General features: G+C 41.9%; 1 pseudogene; it reads right to left on the reverse strand.

The window, feature by feature from the left end:
- Positions 1-8479: 8479 nt before the first annotated feature.
- LOC127433217 (sarcosine dehydrogenase, mitochondrial-like) overlaps positions 8480-18212 on the reverse strand; it is an 85678-nt pseudogene continuing 75945 nt past the window's right edge.

The following is an 18212-nucleotide window of genomic DNA, read 5'->3' on the forward strand; positions in this document are numbered from 1 at the left end:
GTCCACCAGAACCAATACAAAGCGATGTCCACGTGCCGTCCGCTCTAATGGCCCGACGAGGTCCATGCCAATTCCTTTGAAGGGGACCGATTAACGGAAGGGGGCGCATTGGTGCTCTTGGGGTGGCCAGCGGATTCACCAGCTGATGTTCACTGCATGCCATACACCACCTGCGAACATCCCCGCGAATGCCCGGCCAATAGAAATGGGCCATTAGTCGGTTCAGTGTCTTTTCCCACTCTAAGTGACCTGCCATTGGATTATAATAAGCTGTTTGGAATAACATTTCCAGACTGCTCTGCTGTATTAACAGTTGGGTTGTATCCTCTTTTGTCTGAGCATCCTGCATCACTCGATACAACAGATCCTTGATAATTGAAAAATACAAATATGAAAGTGCAACATTTGGCTGGAGCTAGCCCATCAATAACCTTCACTTGGTCAAAGGTATGCCTAAGGGTTTCATCTCTCGACTGCTCCAGAGGGAAATCCACTTCAGGAAATCCTCTAAGAACGGGAGGGGCCAAAGCCTCCCTCTCCCTTATGTCATCCTGATGTGGAGCTGACGAAAACTGCCCAGCACTGCCTCCCCCACCAAGGCATCCCACATCTAATAATTTTCTAGCTGGACCCATCCACACATATTCCCTTTAATAGAGTTTTAAATTCTGGCCAATTAGTTCCCAAAATTAGTGGATGGGTGAGGCGGGAACTAAACATAGCCTCCACTCTATGTTTTTGCCCCCGAAATTTAATAATGACTGACACTACAGGATAATTGTGAATAACCCCATTCACACACCTCACCTTCACCCTTTTACCTGTGCCCAAAGCCTCGTCTTGAATCAGACATTGGTGTATAGTGGTCTGATTGCAGCCAGCATTCACCAAGGCTTGATTTGTACTCACCGGTATTCCGTATGCTCTGGCTCAATCAGGGGCAGCCCGCGGACTGTCGGGCACCCGGACCAATGTTCCCAGCTCCGTCACAGGGCATTGGTCCCAGAAATGCCTAGATTCCCCACAACTCCAGCAGATGACTCCCTTGGAGTCACAGTCCTCAGCCAGCAGCCACTTCCGGCAGGCATCACGGAGCTGTTGAGTGAAGGCGAATGGGTGGTCACAAGCTTCACTGAGCGGAACCATTGTCGGTGCTGTCCGGGGCTGCCGACCCGCTACAGGATGATCTTCTTCAGATCATCATACACCAGGATACTCACTGCCAGTAGTTATTGCACCGTGAGCTGGGCTCCCTGGACAACAGTGGAATGAGTCTTGCTGCCCACTGGGCACACGGCCACCTCCAGATCTTGTCCGTTCGCTCAAATAAGTCCAAGAATTCCCATAAGTCCCATTTTCATGAGGGCGACCGGAGGCATGGGGGCTGCTGTGTCCGGGGTCATAGCCGGGGCTTTCTCCTGGTGCATATAAGCTCCGGATCGCCCGCTGGTCCTCTGCTTGAGCCTGGAGCACCTCGTGGACCGACGATCCTGGTTCTTGCGCAGCTCAAGCAGGGCCTGATGTTGTGAATGGTGCATGCTGGTGAGGGACTGGATGACTTCCACCAACAGTGAGGACTCCTTCCTCCAAACTTCCGGGTTTTGGCACCAGTGTAATGGAGGGTGGGGAACTTCAAACTCAAACGGTAGGTTTATTTATACACTCAGTAAACAACTCGCTTTTCAGCAGTCACAAGCAACACAGACTCAGCGGGTGTGTGTGCGGGGCTCTCTCTCCTCATCTTTCGCGTGGTCCCTCTTTTTATCCCTCTCCCAGTGCTAACTGCAATCAAAAACAGGTGTTAGATATTATAGTGCTCAGGTGCGTACCCTTACCGCTGTCTCTCTCTCCGGACAAACGCTTGACCACGTCCCCGCTGCCACAGGGTCTAAGCAGAAATGATTTTGTATTTAATTCTAAACACTATTCACAAATACATGGCACAGCTATGGGAAAGAAATTTGCTCCAGCTTATGAAAATATTTATATGGCAGACTGGGAGCATGCTGTCATTCAGAAATGCCCAGTTTTACCTGTCATGTATTGTATACACTTGGATGACATCTTTGGCTTTGGACTCATTCAGAGGGAGAGTTTTATACATTTGTAGAAATTTTAAATACTCATCATCCCAGTATCACTATCAAGCACAACCTCCAAAAAAAAAGACTGGAATTTTTAGACATCCATGTATTTTTTAAAGATGTGGTTGGGAGAATGAAAGGTTTGAGTACAAATAAGTATTTTAAGTCTGCTGAGTCTGACACACAGGCACTTTTGCACAAAAAGAGTTTTCATCCTAAACATACGCTTAAGGGGATTATTAAATCTCAACTGATCTGATTTCTTTGAATTTGTTCCCAATCAGAAGATGTTGAAGAGGCAACATCAGTACTTTTTAAAGCCCTCAGACTTAGACGTTATAGCAAGAGATTTCTGAGGGGTATTAAAGTGGAGGTTTGTAGGGAGTTTAATGTAGACAGAATTTAAATGAATGTCCCAAAAGATATTAATAAAGGAACATCTTTGATTCCATTGATTATTTTATTTTTACCAATGGCTGAGAAATTGAATTCTGTTGTTAAGGCCCATTTTCAGCAGTCACAGGACAGACACAAAGCTTTGAGACCATTTAAGGTGATAGCAGCATTTAGAAGAAATCATCCTGGTTACTTTCGTAACCTCTGTTCCCTGATGGAAGGAACGAGACGTTGTGTCGATGTAGTGACATTAGGGGTCACTCTTGGGAGCCCGAAACACCTCTGGTCTTTGAAAAATTATTGTGAGCGGAAATACGTCACATGGTCTTGCCAAGCCTTGCCGGAAGTATGTCATGTGGAGAAGTCCCATGGTAGGTCCTACCCAATGGGGGAGGAGATTCTACAAACATGGTGACTGGGGCAGAGGGGCCTCTGCTCAAGGAAGACACAGTTTACCAACAGGGAAATGAATTAGCAGAAGATATACATCGCATGGGGTCACCTATGGGGAACCAACACATGCGGAGCAACTACCCCAGTACAGGGCTTAGTCAGCACATGTACTGAGCCGGCAGTGAGTTTCTCCGCAAACTCATCTGCCACAGGGCTCAGAAGAATTCATCCAGGGAACACACTTTGTGAACACTACTGGGAGTCAACAGCGCACGTCTTCAGCTCAGGGGAGGTGAAAGGTGCTATGTGCAAGTGATACACCCAGCCAGCTGTCCCGGACTTACCTGCTTGTGCCTGCCACTACACGGGACAAAACCGGCTCAACCCGGAGATTGTAGAACCTCGCAAAGGTGTTGGGTGTTGCCCAGCCTGCTGCTCTGCAAATGTCTGTTAGAGAGGTGCCACTGGTCAAGGCCCAGGAGGCTGCCACACTCCTGGTAGAGTGGGCTCGTAGCCCTGCAGGAGGCAGCACATCCTGAGCATGATATGCCATTGCTATGGCGTCAATGACCCAGTGGGCGATCCTCTGCTTGGAGACAACGCTTCCTTTCCGCTGTCCACCAAAGCAGACAAAGAGCTGCTCAGAGACTCTAAAGCCCTGACACAGCAACATAAGGGCTCCTGGCGCCTCTCAGGAACCTGATGATCAGGTCGTGCTTCCCTAAGGACTTACCTTCCACTGTGTCATGGTGTGCTGCTATAGCGGCTACATACACCTTCAAGGTGGAGGGGGACAGCCGCCCCACCAACCTCTCCTGTAGGAAGGAAAGCACCGACCCGACTGTGCATCTCTGGGGGTCTTCACGTCGGGAGAACACCACTTAGCAAACAGACGCCACTTCAAGGCATACAGGCACCTCGTAGAGGGAGCCCTAGCCTGAGTGATCGTGTCTACCACTGCAGGTGGTAGGCCACTTAAGTCTTCCACGTCCCATCCAGGGGCCAGACATGCAGATTCCAGAGGTCTGGTCGTGGGTGCCAGATGGCCCTGGCCCTGAGAAAGAAGGTCCTTCCTCAGGGGAATTCACGAGGAGCATGAGGACCACATCTGGGTGAGCCAGTAGGGTGCAACCAGGACGACCTACTCCTCATCCTCCCTGACCTTGCACAGGGTCTGCCGCTGAACCTGGGTGGACGCCTGGCGAACTGAATCTTGTAGCCGAGTCGGACGGTCCGGACCAGCCATCACGATGGGTTGGAAAGCGCAAGCCACGCGTCCAATCTCCGGGTGATGGGGACCAAGGGGACAATATCGTCGGACGTACCAGCAGGTGGGGCCTCGTGGATACCGTCACATCGGCGGCTGTGTGCCACAGCTGGGTGCGCAGGGGCGGGGAGACTGCCACTGGAGCGCCAAACCTGCCGAAATGGAATGGTGGACGGTGGTCATGATGACAGCCGTGCGCACCAGGTATGTGACTCAGGGAACAAGGAAACTGCTCTTTTGCTGAACTCTTGGGTACCGCAGCCACTTGGGCATGCGGCAAAATTAAATGAAAAGATAACAAAAGATTCTCCTCCCGGCCCTACACCAGGGGATGGAGTGGTCTGCTTACCAGCTCCAGAGCAGCAGGTTTCCTCGTCCCTGGGTCGCCTGTCTCAGGGGCACTTCAAAGCCTTTCTCGGATTCTTGGCGGCCGGCCATGAGACGGGTGGCATCTGCTTCCTGCGGTGGGCTCCACACTGGGGCCGGGCCGTTGGGGCGGGCTGCGGCGGAGCTGGTGCAGTCACCGCAGGAGGACGCACTTGGCGACGAGCAGACAGGGTGCGGGATCTTGAACCGCGTCGGGTTCCGTCTGCTGCTTCACCGCCGAGAACTGCTGGGCAAAGTCCTCGACGGTGTCACTGAACAGGCCAACCTGGGAAATGGGGGTGCCAAGGAACTGTACCTTGTCGGCCTCTCCCATCTCGACCAGGTTGAGCCAAAGGTGGTGCTCCTGGACCACCAAGGTGGACATCGCCTGCCCGAGAGACCGCGGCGTGACCTTTGTCGCCCGGAGGGCGAGGTCAGTCACCAAGCGCAGTTCCTGCATCAATCCCGGGGCAGAACTACCCTCGTGCAGTTCCTTTAGCGCCTTGGCTTGGTGGACTTGCAGGAGAGCCATGGCGTGCAGGGCAGAGGCGGCTTGTCTAACGGCACTGTAGGCCTTGGCCGTCAGGGATGACGTAAACCTACAGGCCCTGGACGGGAGCTTCGGGCACCCACGCCAGGTGGTGGCACTCTGCGGGCATAGGTGCACCTTGAGCGCCTTATCCACCTGGAGATCACTGAATACCCCTTGGCCGCCCCACCATCGAGGGTAGTGAGGGCGGGGGAGCTGAAAGATCGGGACTGGGCAGTAAAAGGTGCCTCCCATGACCTTGTCAGCTCCTCGTGCACTTCCGGGAAGAAAGGAACTGGGGCGGGGCATGGCTGTGAGCAGCACCGCGGGCCCAGGAACCAATCATCAAGCCGCGAGGGTTCAGGGGAGAGCGGAGGGTTCCACTCTGCCCGGGAAAGCATGTCCATCATCTCCGCGTCAGCCTATGACTGGGCGACCGTACCCGAGGGGGAAAGCCCAGTTGAGGCTTCCACGTCCGACTGGACGAGCCCGCTCTCCGATGCTGCGCTCGAAAGCTCATCACCTTCGCGGGCTCCGAACAAGAGGTCGATCTCACGTGAGACGAGCCGGCGGACTCATCCGAAAGACAGCGATCATGATCGTCAGAAGTCGAGAGATAACGACCGCAACCAGGAATAACACACAAACGGAAAGGCATCTTTAAAAAGTGTGTGCTGCTCTTTTAGAGAAATATACTCTTTTTTTTTTTTAATATACTCTTTTATTTCTTCCAAAGCGGCCAGGGCGTTCTCTGCAGTGCACCAGTGCAGAGGGGGAGAAGCCGCTGAAATGCGCCGTCAGATCCAGCTGAGGTGAATGAACAGCCGTGAGAATTCAGCTCAGTGAGCATCGACCGTTCGGCTCCAAAGAGAAAATCTGAATGAGTGGTTGCATACCAGCTCCTTTTATACCCGTATGTTCAGGGGAGTTGTATGCAAATACCACTCGCCAATTCTCATTGGCCTTTTTTCAAAGACCAGAGGTGTTTCGGGCTCCCAAGAGTGACCCCTAATGTCACTACATCGACACAACGTTGAGTGAGTGACAGATAGGGAACAGAATTTAAAAGATACGTATGTTAGCGCATGCTCGTTTTATACAACATCCTGCTTATAAACCTAATTTTGTATCTTGGTATCTTCATTTTAAATCCAGTAATTTGGTTTTTAACAAATATTCCTACTTGGGGAGTCCCATTTTACAAACTTTTACATTGCAAAGTTTCAATGTAATTTATGTTATAGAGTGTATGAAGTGTGGGAAATTATAAATTATATAGGTGAAACAAAACATACCCTAGCAGTTCGTTTAAAACAACATTTATATCAGGTGGGTCGCCTGGAGCTGGACAAAATATGATATTCTCATTTTAGAGAACATTCATTTGCAAGCCTTAAGATTTCAGGCCTAGAAATTAATCGACTGTGGTTAACCCTTCTTCACAGAAGGTGGTGTACTGGATTAAAAAATTAAGAACAATACAACCAAAAGGTTTAAACCAAAGATATTAATAGAATGTAGTTCTAGAATGGTTTTGGTAAGGCTTTTATTTTGGAAATGATCATTTCCTTTTTTTATTAAGTTATTAATATTATTTATTTAATTCCTCCCAGGAATGCATTACCAGAGCATGCCTGTAAATTCAGTATTTTGTTCCCAAACCTACCTACCTATCTATCTATCTATCTATCTATCTATCTACAGTTGAAGTAAGAAGTTTACACCTTAGCCAAATACATTTAAACTCAGTTTTTCACAATTCCTGACCGTTAATCATAGAAAACATTCCCCGTCTTAGGTCAGTTAGGATCATAACTTTATTTTAAGAATGTGAATTGTCAGAATAATAGTAGAGAGAATAATTTATTTCAACTTTTATTACTTTCATCACATTCCCAGTGGGTCAGAAATTTACATACACTTTGTTAGTATTTGGTAGCATTGCCTTTAAATTGTTTGACTTGGGTGAAACTTTTTGGGTAACTTTCCACAAGCTTCTCACAATAAGTTGCTGAAACTTTGGCCCATTCCTCCTGACAGAACTGGTGTAACTGAGTCAGGTTTGTAGGCCTCCTTGTTCGCACATGTTTTTTCAGTTCTGCCCACAAATTGAGGCTTTGTGATGGCCACTCCAGTACCTAGACTTTGTTGTCCTTAAGCCATTTTGCCACAACTTTGGAGGTATGCTTGTGGTCCTTGTCCATTTGGAAGACCCATTTGCGACCGATCTTTAACTTCCTGGCTGATTTCTTCAGATGTTGCTTCAATATGTCCACATCATTTTCCTTACTCATGATGCCATCTATTTTGTGAAGTGCACCAGTCCTTCATGCAGCAAAGCACCCCAACAACATGATGCTGCCACCCCCATGCTTTACTGCTGGGATAATGTTCTTTGGCAAACCTCACCCTTTTTCCTCCAAACATAACAATGGTCATTATGGCCAAACAGTTTAATTTTTGTTTCATCAGTCCAGAGGACATTTCTCCAAAAAGCAAGATCTTTGTCCCCATGTGCACTTGCAAACTGTAGTCTGGCTTTTTTATGGCAGATTTGGAGCAGTGCTTTCTTCCTTGCTGGGCAGCCTTTCAAGTTATGTCGAGATAGGACTCGTTTTACTCTAGATATGGATACTTGTCTACCTGTTTCCTCCAGCATCTTCACAAGGTCCTTTGCTGTTGTTCTGGGATTGATTTGCACTTTTCGCACCAAACTACGTTCATCTCTAGGAGACAGAATGTGTCTCCTTGCTGAGGAGTATGATGGCTGTGTAGTCCCATGGTGTTTATACTTGCTGAACCTTCAGGCATTTGGAAAGTGCTCCCAAGGATGAACCAGACTTGTGGAGGTCCACAATTTGTTTTCTGAGGTCTTGGCTGATTTCTTCTGGTTTTCCCATGATGTCAAGCAAAGAGGCACTGGGTTTGAAGGTAGGCCTTAAAATACATCCACAGGTACACCTCCAGTTGACTCCAATTAGCCAATAAGAAGCTAATTAGCTAATTACCAAAAGGCTTGACATAATTTTCTGGAATTTTCCAAGCTGCTTAAAGGCACAGTTAACTTAGTGTATTTAAACATCTGACCCACTGATATTGTGAAATATAGTCAAATAAAGTTAAACAATCTGTCTGTAAACAATTGTTGGAATAATTACTTGTGTCATGCTAATATGAAATCTGTGGAGTGGTTAAAAAATTAGTTTTAATTACTTCAACCTAAGTGTATGTAAATTTCTGATTTCAATTTGTATCCATCCATCCGTCTGTTATATCGTGCAGTAAAACAAAATAAACAAAAAATACTTACTGCAAATTTCTCAATTTGTTATGAGTTCTCTATTTTGCTCCCACAGTTTCCACCAGGAGGTCATTATGGCACTTATACAGTACAACGAGAATCACAGTTTGACAGTATTTCACAATATGACATCATTTGGCTTTATTGTTAATAAACTCAGCAAATTCACACAGTCAAGTTAAATGCAGTTAAACAATGGCTAGCTCAGGGGCCAGACTTCAAAAATAATTACTATTACCAGCAACAAGCAAGTTTACAATCCAGTTAAACAGTACATGGCAGATGGAATGAATCCACGGGCCAATATTCATAATTCATTTTATGTTTCTGTCTGGAAAATACATTATTTTTAACCTGTACACAAAACAGATGTTTATATTTTGTATTTGACATTTCATAAATGTATTTTTGGCAATAAAGTGAGCTAAAAAAAACAAAAAACAAAAAACAAAAATAAATACAATTATTTTCAAATCATTAAATTATTTTTAATTTGACAGTTTTTGACCACTGATGGACATTTTTAATGTACATCAAAAACTCACATATTTCAACTAGTAGTAGGAAGTATGATTGAACTGAGGCAGGTTTAAGGATTGTGCAGGTCACAATCTGCCATCCTAGATTTGCTTGTTGAAATTATTTTAGGTTGTAAATTCCTAAAAATATGAAAAATTAAAGGCATAGATACTTTTATCTGAACACTTTTATAAATGTACCAACAGGTAATTTTTCAAATTCACATTAATTATTTGTTCTTATATGATCCTATGCCATAGATGACCCCTTTAAGACTGAATATAAATACAGAAACAGAATATTTTGTGTTTATCCTGGAATGCTGATGTCAATGTTCATTACATGTGTTGGATAAAGGCCTGTAAACATTTAGCCTGTTTATACTGAACTCAGTCTGGATCAATTATATTCTGGCTTGTGTGCTCCACTCTCATCCTGTGGTGAGCTGTAGATGCCCTTGACACGCTTGTTCTCGGGGTCAAAGGGAGATTTCAAGTTAGCTTTAGCCTTGTATGTGACGCCCATCCTCTCTAGGGTGAATTCTCCACTGCGGACAAAATCAGGGCTCACCTGCAGGGGATTTGAAGTTTTTTAGGCTGACATTTCACAAATAAAATTTCAATTGTATTGCAAAGATGCAGGTGGAATTTTCATTGAAATATATTTTGTGTTCTGCAAAAGAAATAAAGTCATGCAGTTTGGAACGACATGAGGATAGAGTAAATTAGGACAGAATTTTCATTTTTGTTTTTGGTAATCTATTTCTTTAAGACACAATGGCCTTCGTTCATGCAACATGTGCAGAACTAATATCTGTATAAATAGCCTATGAAACTGTTCTTAAGTAAATTGTCACATTAAATTAAATGCAACAATTTAAATAAGAATGGTGACTGTCTCAAAAATTCACTCTGCTCGTGTTTAATGAATGAGGCCCATTCTGCTACAGTGACATTTGGAGAACACCATTTCTGCACACTTTAAATTGTAATTGTAGCCAAACAAAATAATACATGTCTGCTTGTTAACACTTAGGTTAATCTCTTAGAGCAAACTTGGTATACTATATAGCCTGTTAGCTCTCTACCTAAACTCAGTTTAATTATAAAATGCCTTTAATCCACATTACTATTTTTTCCTTTCAATGTGCAGCTTACAAGCTACTTGAGTCATTTCATTCACATCTTAGTGTCAAACCATGCAATTCAAACAAGGTCTGCCTCTCTTCACCTCTCTCTTTCTATCTTTGTCCCTCTCGCTATCTCTTTCAGGAGTTGCATCTCTTTTTAATTAATTCTGAACAAGCTGCAGGCATTACTCTGTGGAGTAAAGATCAAGTCAGTAGAAAACTAGCCTGAACTCTTTAAGTGGGCCATTGCAGCCTTAATGGACACTCATAGATAACCAGTAAATTTGTGCTAAGAATGAAGCAATAGACATGCTTCAAAGAGTGTGTATGCCATTTTCTACTAAGTCAAGATTTATAAAAACTTGATTTGAGAATGTGAGCACACACATGCAAACTATTTCACATACATAATTATAAATTAGACTATGTTGCCTAACAGGTGAACAAACAAATTAAACAGCATTGAATAAGATGTACTTTTCCATTAATATACCAGTCACCAAGCAATTTGTAGGTAATGAGTTTTAAATATATAATCGGCTCAGTCTACTGCACTCATGTTGCTAGGGAGAATGAGTTTACTTTCGTCAACAGATATCACTCAAATTCAATTAGTGTGCAATTAATTTTTTGTGCACAAAGGCTCCAACTAACACAGTTGCAAGTGGCTTAGGTTAACCCATAATTCCAAAACTATCATATGGTAGTGTTGGTTACCGACTAAAAGCTAAAATTGTCGAATATAGATGGCTTCTTGGCAAGAGAGCTTGCAGTCATGTGATGCATTTCAAAGTGCTTGGAACCCATGTATAATTCCATATCCATTTAACATCTTATGTCGTTCACAGCCCATTTTACTTGCATAATGTGATGTATTTCTGAGTACAATAAGATATTTACTGAGAAAAAAAAACAAAAAACAATGTTGGGCGGGGCTTGATCTTGTCCATCTGCAATTGACTGGATCAAAGTGGTCTCTATAAGACAGGTGGTTGGTGGGGAGGGGTTGAAAAAGTATTAAGGATTTGTGACGTCAGCTGAAAAGCAAGTAATTTCAGAGGTGGACCAAGTTATTATTTTTATTAAAGATTAAAAGACAAACATTGTTATGTTTGTAGATGTAATATTAAAAATGTAATAAATGGTACATTCCAATTTAGAAATAATAAAAAAATATTTTAAAATGTGAACTAGAAACAATGACAATTTTTATCCATGAGTCCCCAAGTCTCTCTTCCGTGACTAATGCTTATCCAACATTCTTATTTCTAACATTATTACATCCAATGTTGTGTCTGTTATTCTCTGTCCCCCTCTCTCTAATGTGTGTGTGTGTAATGCAGTGAGCAGAGACAGTCTAGGTCTGATCAGATCAGTGCTTGCCTCTGTTCAACAGTACTGCTGTCCACAGGGTGGAATGGAGAGGTCTCAGTTCTACCTCCTCATCTGTCCCTCCTCATCTAGTCCTCTGTCAGTTAGCATTAAATACACATCCCCCTGTATCATGTCATAGACATGGTGCAGAGACTTCAGAGCCACCACTGTTCCTAAGCAATATAACACACACTCACACTGCAAAGCTGTATAAGAAAGTTTCTCCTCTCTCAACTAAGTCTCGCATACAACCACTGAACCTCATGCTGGGTGGTAAAACGGTATATAATGTGGGATGGGGTTGATACTGCAATGGTGTTGATTTTACAATACTGTTCACGCTGTGGTCGATTAAGTGGCTATATTTAAGTGGCTATCAGTGGGCAAGATTGCTTTACATTATTAACACCTGACAAAGAAATATAAAGTAATGTGAAAAAAAAGTGGGACGTGTCCCAAACAAGTCAAGATGAGGGAGAACTTATTATTAAGCGGAAATGAAACATGATTGGAGTTTTCATGCTTTGCAAGCAATGTCACAACTTGCCAAATTAATATAGAGCCCAACTGATGTGTGGTCACAGGTGTGCATTTATTGACAATTTTACAATGCCTTCGAATGTGGCTCATACAATAAGAATTTAGTCGGAAATACAGAATTGCTACGGTAACTCAGATAACCACTCTGTACAACTGTAGTAAGCAGAATAGCATCCAGAATGCATATCATGTCGAGGCAGATGGGCTACAAGTCAAGTCATTCTTATTTGTATAGCACTTTTCACAACCCACATCATGTCGAGGCAGATGGGCTACAACAAGTCAAGTCATTCTTATTTGTATAGCACTTTTCACAACCCACATAGTTTCAAAGCAGCTTTACAGAAAATCATGCATTAACAGAAAATGAAACTGTAATATCTATAAAGTCTAATAATTGTGTAGTTTGATTAAATATGATTGTAAATTGTGTATAAAATAAATAAATAAATAAATTTATTAATAAATAAAAAAATAAATAATGAAATAATAATTGTATTAAGAACCCCTGTGAGCAAGCCGAAGGCAACTGTGGCAAGGAACACAAAACTCCTTAAGATGTTGTTAATGGAGAAAAATAACCTTGGGAGAAACCAGGCTCACTGTGGGGGCCAGTTCCCCTCTGGCTAAACAGCATGAATATAATGCCAGTATTAGTTATTTATGTGCAGTGCATGTCATGGTTTAAAATTAGTAAACTAAGTAAGTGTTAAGGGCCAGTGTTTAAACAAAGATTTTGTATGAATTGTAAGATTAATGACTAATGTCTTTGAAGTTCATCCTGGATTAACTGCAGAAGTTCACATAGATGCATTGTCCTTTGTTAGTTGGCTGATGAAGGCTTATGTTGGCAATTAATTGATAGTCTATGTATTCCATTTAAGAGTGTAGTCCATCATTAGACCAAGGTGATGCAGGCAGAGATCAGTGAGGTGCATCGCAGTTCAACCGGCAAGTCATTTCAGTGAGGTCTAACCTAAGTCAAAGGTTCAGGCAGTGGCATATGAAGTATCCCATGTACAACAGTAGAAGACCACTTCACGTTCCATTTCTGTCAGCCAGGAACAGAAAGCTGGGCCTATCATTTGTGTACCTCAGCAGAAATCCAGATTTGTCAGACCAGGCAATGTCTTTCCAATCATCTACTGTCCAGTTTTGGTGAGCCTGTGCCCACTACAGCCTCAGCTTTCTGTTCTTGGCTGACAGAACCCCAACGTGGTCTTCTGCTGTTGTAGCCCATCCACCTCAAGGTTCAACATGTTGTGCATTCTGAGATGCTATTCTGCTCACTACAATTGTACAGAGGGGTTATCTGAGGTACTGTAGCCTTTCTGTCAGCTCGAACCAGTCAGGCCAATCTCTGTTGACCTCTCTCATCAACAAGACATTTCTGTCCGCAGAACTGCCACTCACTGGATGTTTTTTGTTTTTAGCACCATTCTGAGTAAACTCTAGAGACTGTTGTGCGTGAAAATCCCAGGAGATCAGCAGTTACAGAAATACTCAAACCAGCCCATCTGGCACCAACAATCATGCCATGGTCGAAATCACTGAGATCACATTTTTTTCCCCATTCTGATGGTTGATGTGAACATTAAATGAAGCTCCTGACCGGTATCTGTATGATTTTATGCACTGCTGCCACACGATTGGCTGATTAGATAATCGCATGAATAAGTGGACAGGTGTTCCTAATAAAGTGCTCAGTGAGTGTGTATCTACAGTATAACCAGTATATATATATATATATATATATATATATATATATATATATATATATATATATATATATATATATATATATATACATACATTTGTATATAGTGTTATTGTGATATGAAATTATGGTATAAGACTTTGGTCATATGGCCCACCCCTTCCCAACTCCATGTATCATTTTATTAAGTATCACACCAACAAGTAGTAAATCTGGAGAAATGCAAATGAAAACTCCACAATAATGGCAGTATGTGTTCAGTAGAGAACAGTGCAGGAGCCAGTATCCTTGATCTAATAATCACTCTATACAGCTCTATGAGGGCATGACTCACTCTGGATCATAAAAGCAGAGAGAGAGAGAAAAGAGAGTTTTTGCAACAGAGAGAATATTGAGACAAAAACCAGTGTCTCTAAATAGCCAGACTGTGGAGGGTTTAATACTTATCTCTTAAGAGTTTGCGCCCAATCCCTTGAGTTCAATTACACTTAAAATACCATTGTAGATAAGTAAGTAGTTGTGACCCATTCTCATATTTTGACCTCTGACCTGAGAGTGTGTATGTGTGTGTGTGTGTGTGTGGTAAACCTCCTCTTTAGCTCTTTAGTGACTAAATCAATTGAGTTGCCTTCTCCATTAAAAGACCCGCATAGCATGGCCTTTCTAGTGAAGCTGATTGACCATGGACTTCTTTCTGGTTAAGCTAGTTACTTAATATGCTGGTCTTTTTAACAAGATTTCTGTCTAGTGTCTATATAGGCAGCATCTAACTGTCATGAAAGTTAACAATTTGCAACACTCTTCATAGACAATGACTCGGCGTGCCAAATAGTACTGATTCCTATAGAGATTGATATTAGCATGTTGCTACTCTAACGACGCAATACTCGAAGAATAAAAATACATAAAACACAAACATTGGGCAAGACAGTCATTTTTTTATAGATACTTTTCAGTAAATAATGAAATATACTGCAAGCATATTTACAGTCAACATTTCTCTGTAATCTGTCAGCTTTCATTACTATGTATTAGCATTTTGTGAAAAACAGGTAGCTTAGAAGGCGGTATAATGTTGCTGAATACTTTTTAACACAGCCTCAACGTTGCATACTTATGAATGATATCTAGGTAGGCAGCTCACTAAGTTTTTGAAGAAAGCCACTGTACGCTACTCACCACACCACCATCTGGATGGTGAATATAACCATAGCCAATAGTCTTGTTGATGGCAATTATAAACTCAGAGCATCGCAGGTGGCCCACCGGAACACCATTGTGGAAAATAGCCTCCAGACCAAACAATGGCACTTTCCTACAGAAAAGACAAACAACACATCAGTGCTGATAAAATGAGGCTACACTGAATAGCTAAGAACATTGGTTCAGAAATACTGCATGGCATTTATGTAGGCTTCAGAAGGCCACATCTTAAAAGATTTCAACAGACACAATCAAGCCAAAGTGTCTGCTTCTGTTAAAAAGATGTTTTGTCATGACCACTGACCAAATTCTAATGTGGAGCCAGTGATGGGGAATGTTACTTTTCAAAGTAATGTGTTACATTAATAAGTCATAATGAAAGTCACTAACTAGATTACATTGTTAAATTGTAAGGTAAGTAAGCTACCTCTGAAGTGGTAATTTTTTTTTTTTTTTTTTACCTGTGAGCAAGTGTGTTCCCCCTGAACCTTCAATTAATTCAAAATAATGTGGTTACACGTCACTTTACTCGTTAGTTTAAAAAAGTAATCTGATGTAATACAAGTTCCATAACAAGTTGGCAATAAGCACTTCACATTTTTGAGACAAATAAAGCAAAATACAAAATTGAAGCTGATCAAATTTATGAAATTTACAAAATGGATAGTTCTGTGTCTAAATTCTGATTGAACTAGCCATGTACAAAAACATTGTAAAATCACTATGAACAAGCACCTGTGACTGCAAGTTTTGCAATAATGCACACATTTTTTTTAATTCCGATTATGAATAATATTAAAAAAATGTAACTGCTTATTGAACATCAGTGTCTGAAACAGTATAAGGACGGGCAAGGAGGAGGCGGGAACTGGCTGAACAGTCAACGTAAAGTTTAATGATATAAATTAACTAAAAAGCCAACATAAACAAGCATTCAATGCGACCGCGTGCCTCTCTCTCTCTTGAACCGGCGTATCTGGCCACCCCTTATCTCGCTCTTCCGCTGATCTCCACGCCCTCCTCCTCCTCACACTCCTCCCGCGCCTTATTCAGGCTGGGGCGCCACAGGTCTGACTAACTCCCCCCACCCATATCTGGGGGGGAGACGCTGCCCTTCCGGCCGTTCTGTCAGCCAGTGGTGCACCTGTGAACCTGGGGGGGAGAGACGAGGGGAGGCATGGGGTGAGGCAAAGGGCGTGCGGAGACACAGAGTGAGAGAGAGAGGAGAGAGAGAAGAACTTGCTCGCCGGCTCCCGGACGCGCTGTCATCTGGTCCTCAACCGCTCCTCAAACTTGCCAAATGCCAAAAATTGTGAAATTCAGTTAAGTCCATTACAAACCCTGTTTCTCCACCATATTGACTTTTCTGGTTCATCCATTAGGTGTATGAATTCATAACAGTGATAACTATAATGGTTGAGATGTCCTCCTTGGCGTGCTGTCACTCACTCATCAATGGTGAAGCAGACAATTCATCTGTGCAGACCCTCAACTTTTTGGGCCTCCAATGCCTCCCGTCCCAGGAAGGGAATGGAGGTCTTCATCTTACAGGTGAAAGCAAGTCCCACCTCTAGAGGAGTGTCATCAGGCCACAGATCTGCATGCCAATGCCTGTAACCTAAGAAAGAGAGACAGTCAGTTCATTCAAAATTGTTTGAATTTAAAATAGATTCATTCATGTTGGTTGCATACATTTTGTAAAATAACTTTAATACAGTTTTGATTACTCTAAAATGTCAGAATAAATAAAAAAGAACAGGTAAAAATTTAATATTTTTCTTGGACATGTGTTCACATCTTAATAATTAAGCTTTCAAACATACAGTATGTGTATACAGTATAGTATATACTGCTGAGATACTGTTGGTGCAAAATAACTGCTGTGGTTCAAGCTCTCAGTTTAAAGCCTGTAAAGAGAGAAGCACTAATAATGAATTATTATATATATATATATATATATATATATATATATATATATATATATATGGCTCTATAGCAGGGCTGTTTTATGCCTGCAGTGTGGATTGAAAATGTATCTCCATGAGCTTCTACAAAACTGTAAAAGATCAATCAAGATGTGTACAGTGAAACTCTTATTGGCTCAAAGATTGCTCATCAATAGAATCCCAGTGTATGTATATACTCTCTCTCTCTCTCTCTCTCTCTCTCTCTCTCTCTCTCTCTCTCTCTCTCTCTCTCTCTCTCTCTCTCTATATATATATATATATATATATTGGTGGATGGAAGTCACATTAAAACTTGGAAACTTTTAACCATGCCTTTATTTATTTCTGCTACATTTCAAATGCCTTTTATGTATATATTTTATATGTACAATCTTAATTTAATTAATATATTTAATTGATATATTTATATCAAGCTGTATTTTGTTTCAAATTACGCTAAATGAAAATACCATGCAAACTGAAAATATTTAATGATGTGTTTTTAGGATTAGCCTTAGCAAGAAAAATGAGGCTGGCATTTTATCCCAAAAATGCTTAAAATTGTATTTCCACGACATTTCCATGTTGTGGTGGAAATTACATTTACTGGTTTAGAAAAAGTAATTATGAGCAAAAGTAATAGTGATGCCTGCCTCAGCAAGTTTACATTCAGAGACACCATCTATGATGTATAAATATACTTATCAGCAAAATTAGTTCATGCACCCAAGACATTGCTACTTTTTACTAAGCATGTATCATCACACTGATTATTATTATTAGAACTTTATTAATTCCTGCGGGGCAATTAATATAGGTCTACAGCAGTGCTTCACACAACAACACAATAACTAAACAAGAATACAGCATACCAGATCACACATTGAGAATAAATATTAAAGATAAATAAATAAATACATAAAAATACAATAATAATGATAAGAAACTTTGATATCACCCATTACATAGTCGAATAGCCACAGGCACAAAGGTAAATTTATATCGATTTGTAAGGCACCTTACACCACGTAGATGCCTACCAAGGGGCAAAAGCTTGAACTGAGAGTGCAAGGGATGTGTTTCATCTCCCATGATGCTATAATCCCTTCTTATCACCTTTTGCTCATAAAATACAGTTAAAGTACGTAAAGGTACACCAGTAATTTTTGAGCATAGTTTAACAATGGCTTGAAGGTGGTTTTTGTTTTTGATAGACAGTGAGGTAAACCAACATATGAATGAGAAACACAAAATACTCTCAATAAAGGAACTATAAAAAGTTATAAGAATAGACCTTTGAACACCAAAGGAGGTACTTGGCCCCATACTTGCTGCTTGCAGTTAAATTTTTGTTTAGTTTTCTTTGTTCTGGTGTTAACAGGCCTTCAAGTCAACATGTTGTTCGCAAATCATTTTACTTCAGAAATGCAAGACCCTCCCTTATAATT

Source organism: Myxocyprinus asiaticus, chromosome 43, assembly GCF_019703515.2.
Source record: "Myxocyprinus asiaticus isolate MX2 ecotype Aquarium Trade chromosome 43, UBuf_Myxa_2, whole genome shotgun sequence".
NCBI lineage: Eukaryota > Metazoa > Chordata > Actinopteri > Cypriniformes > Catostomidae > Myxocyprinus > Myxocyprinus asiaticus.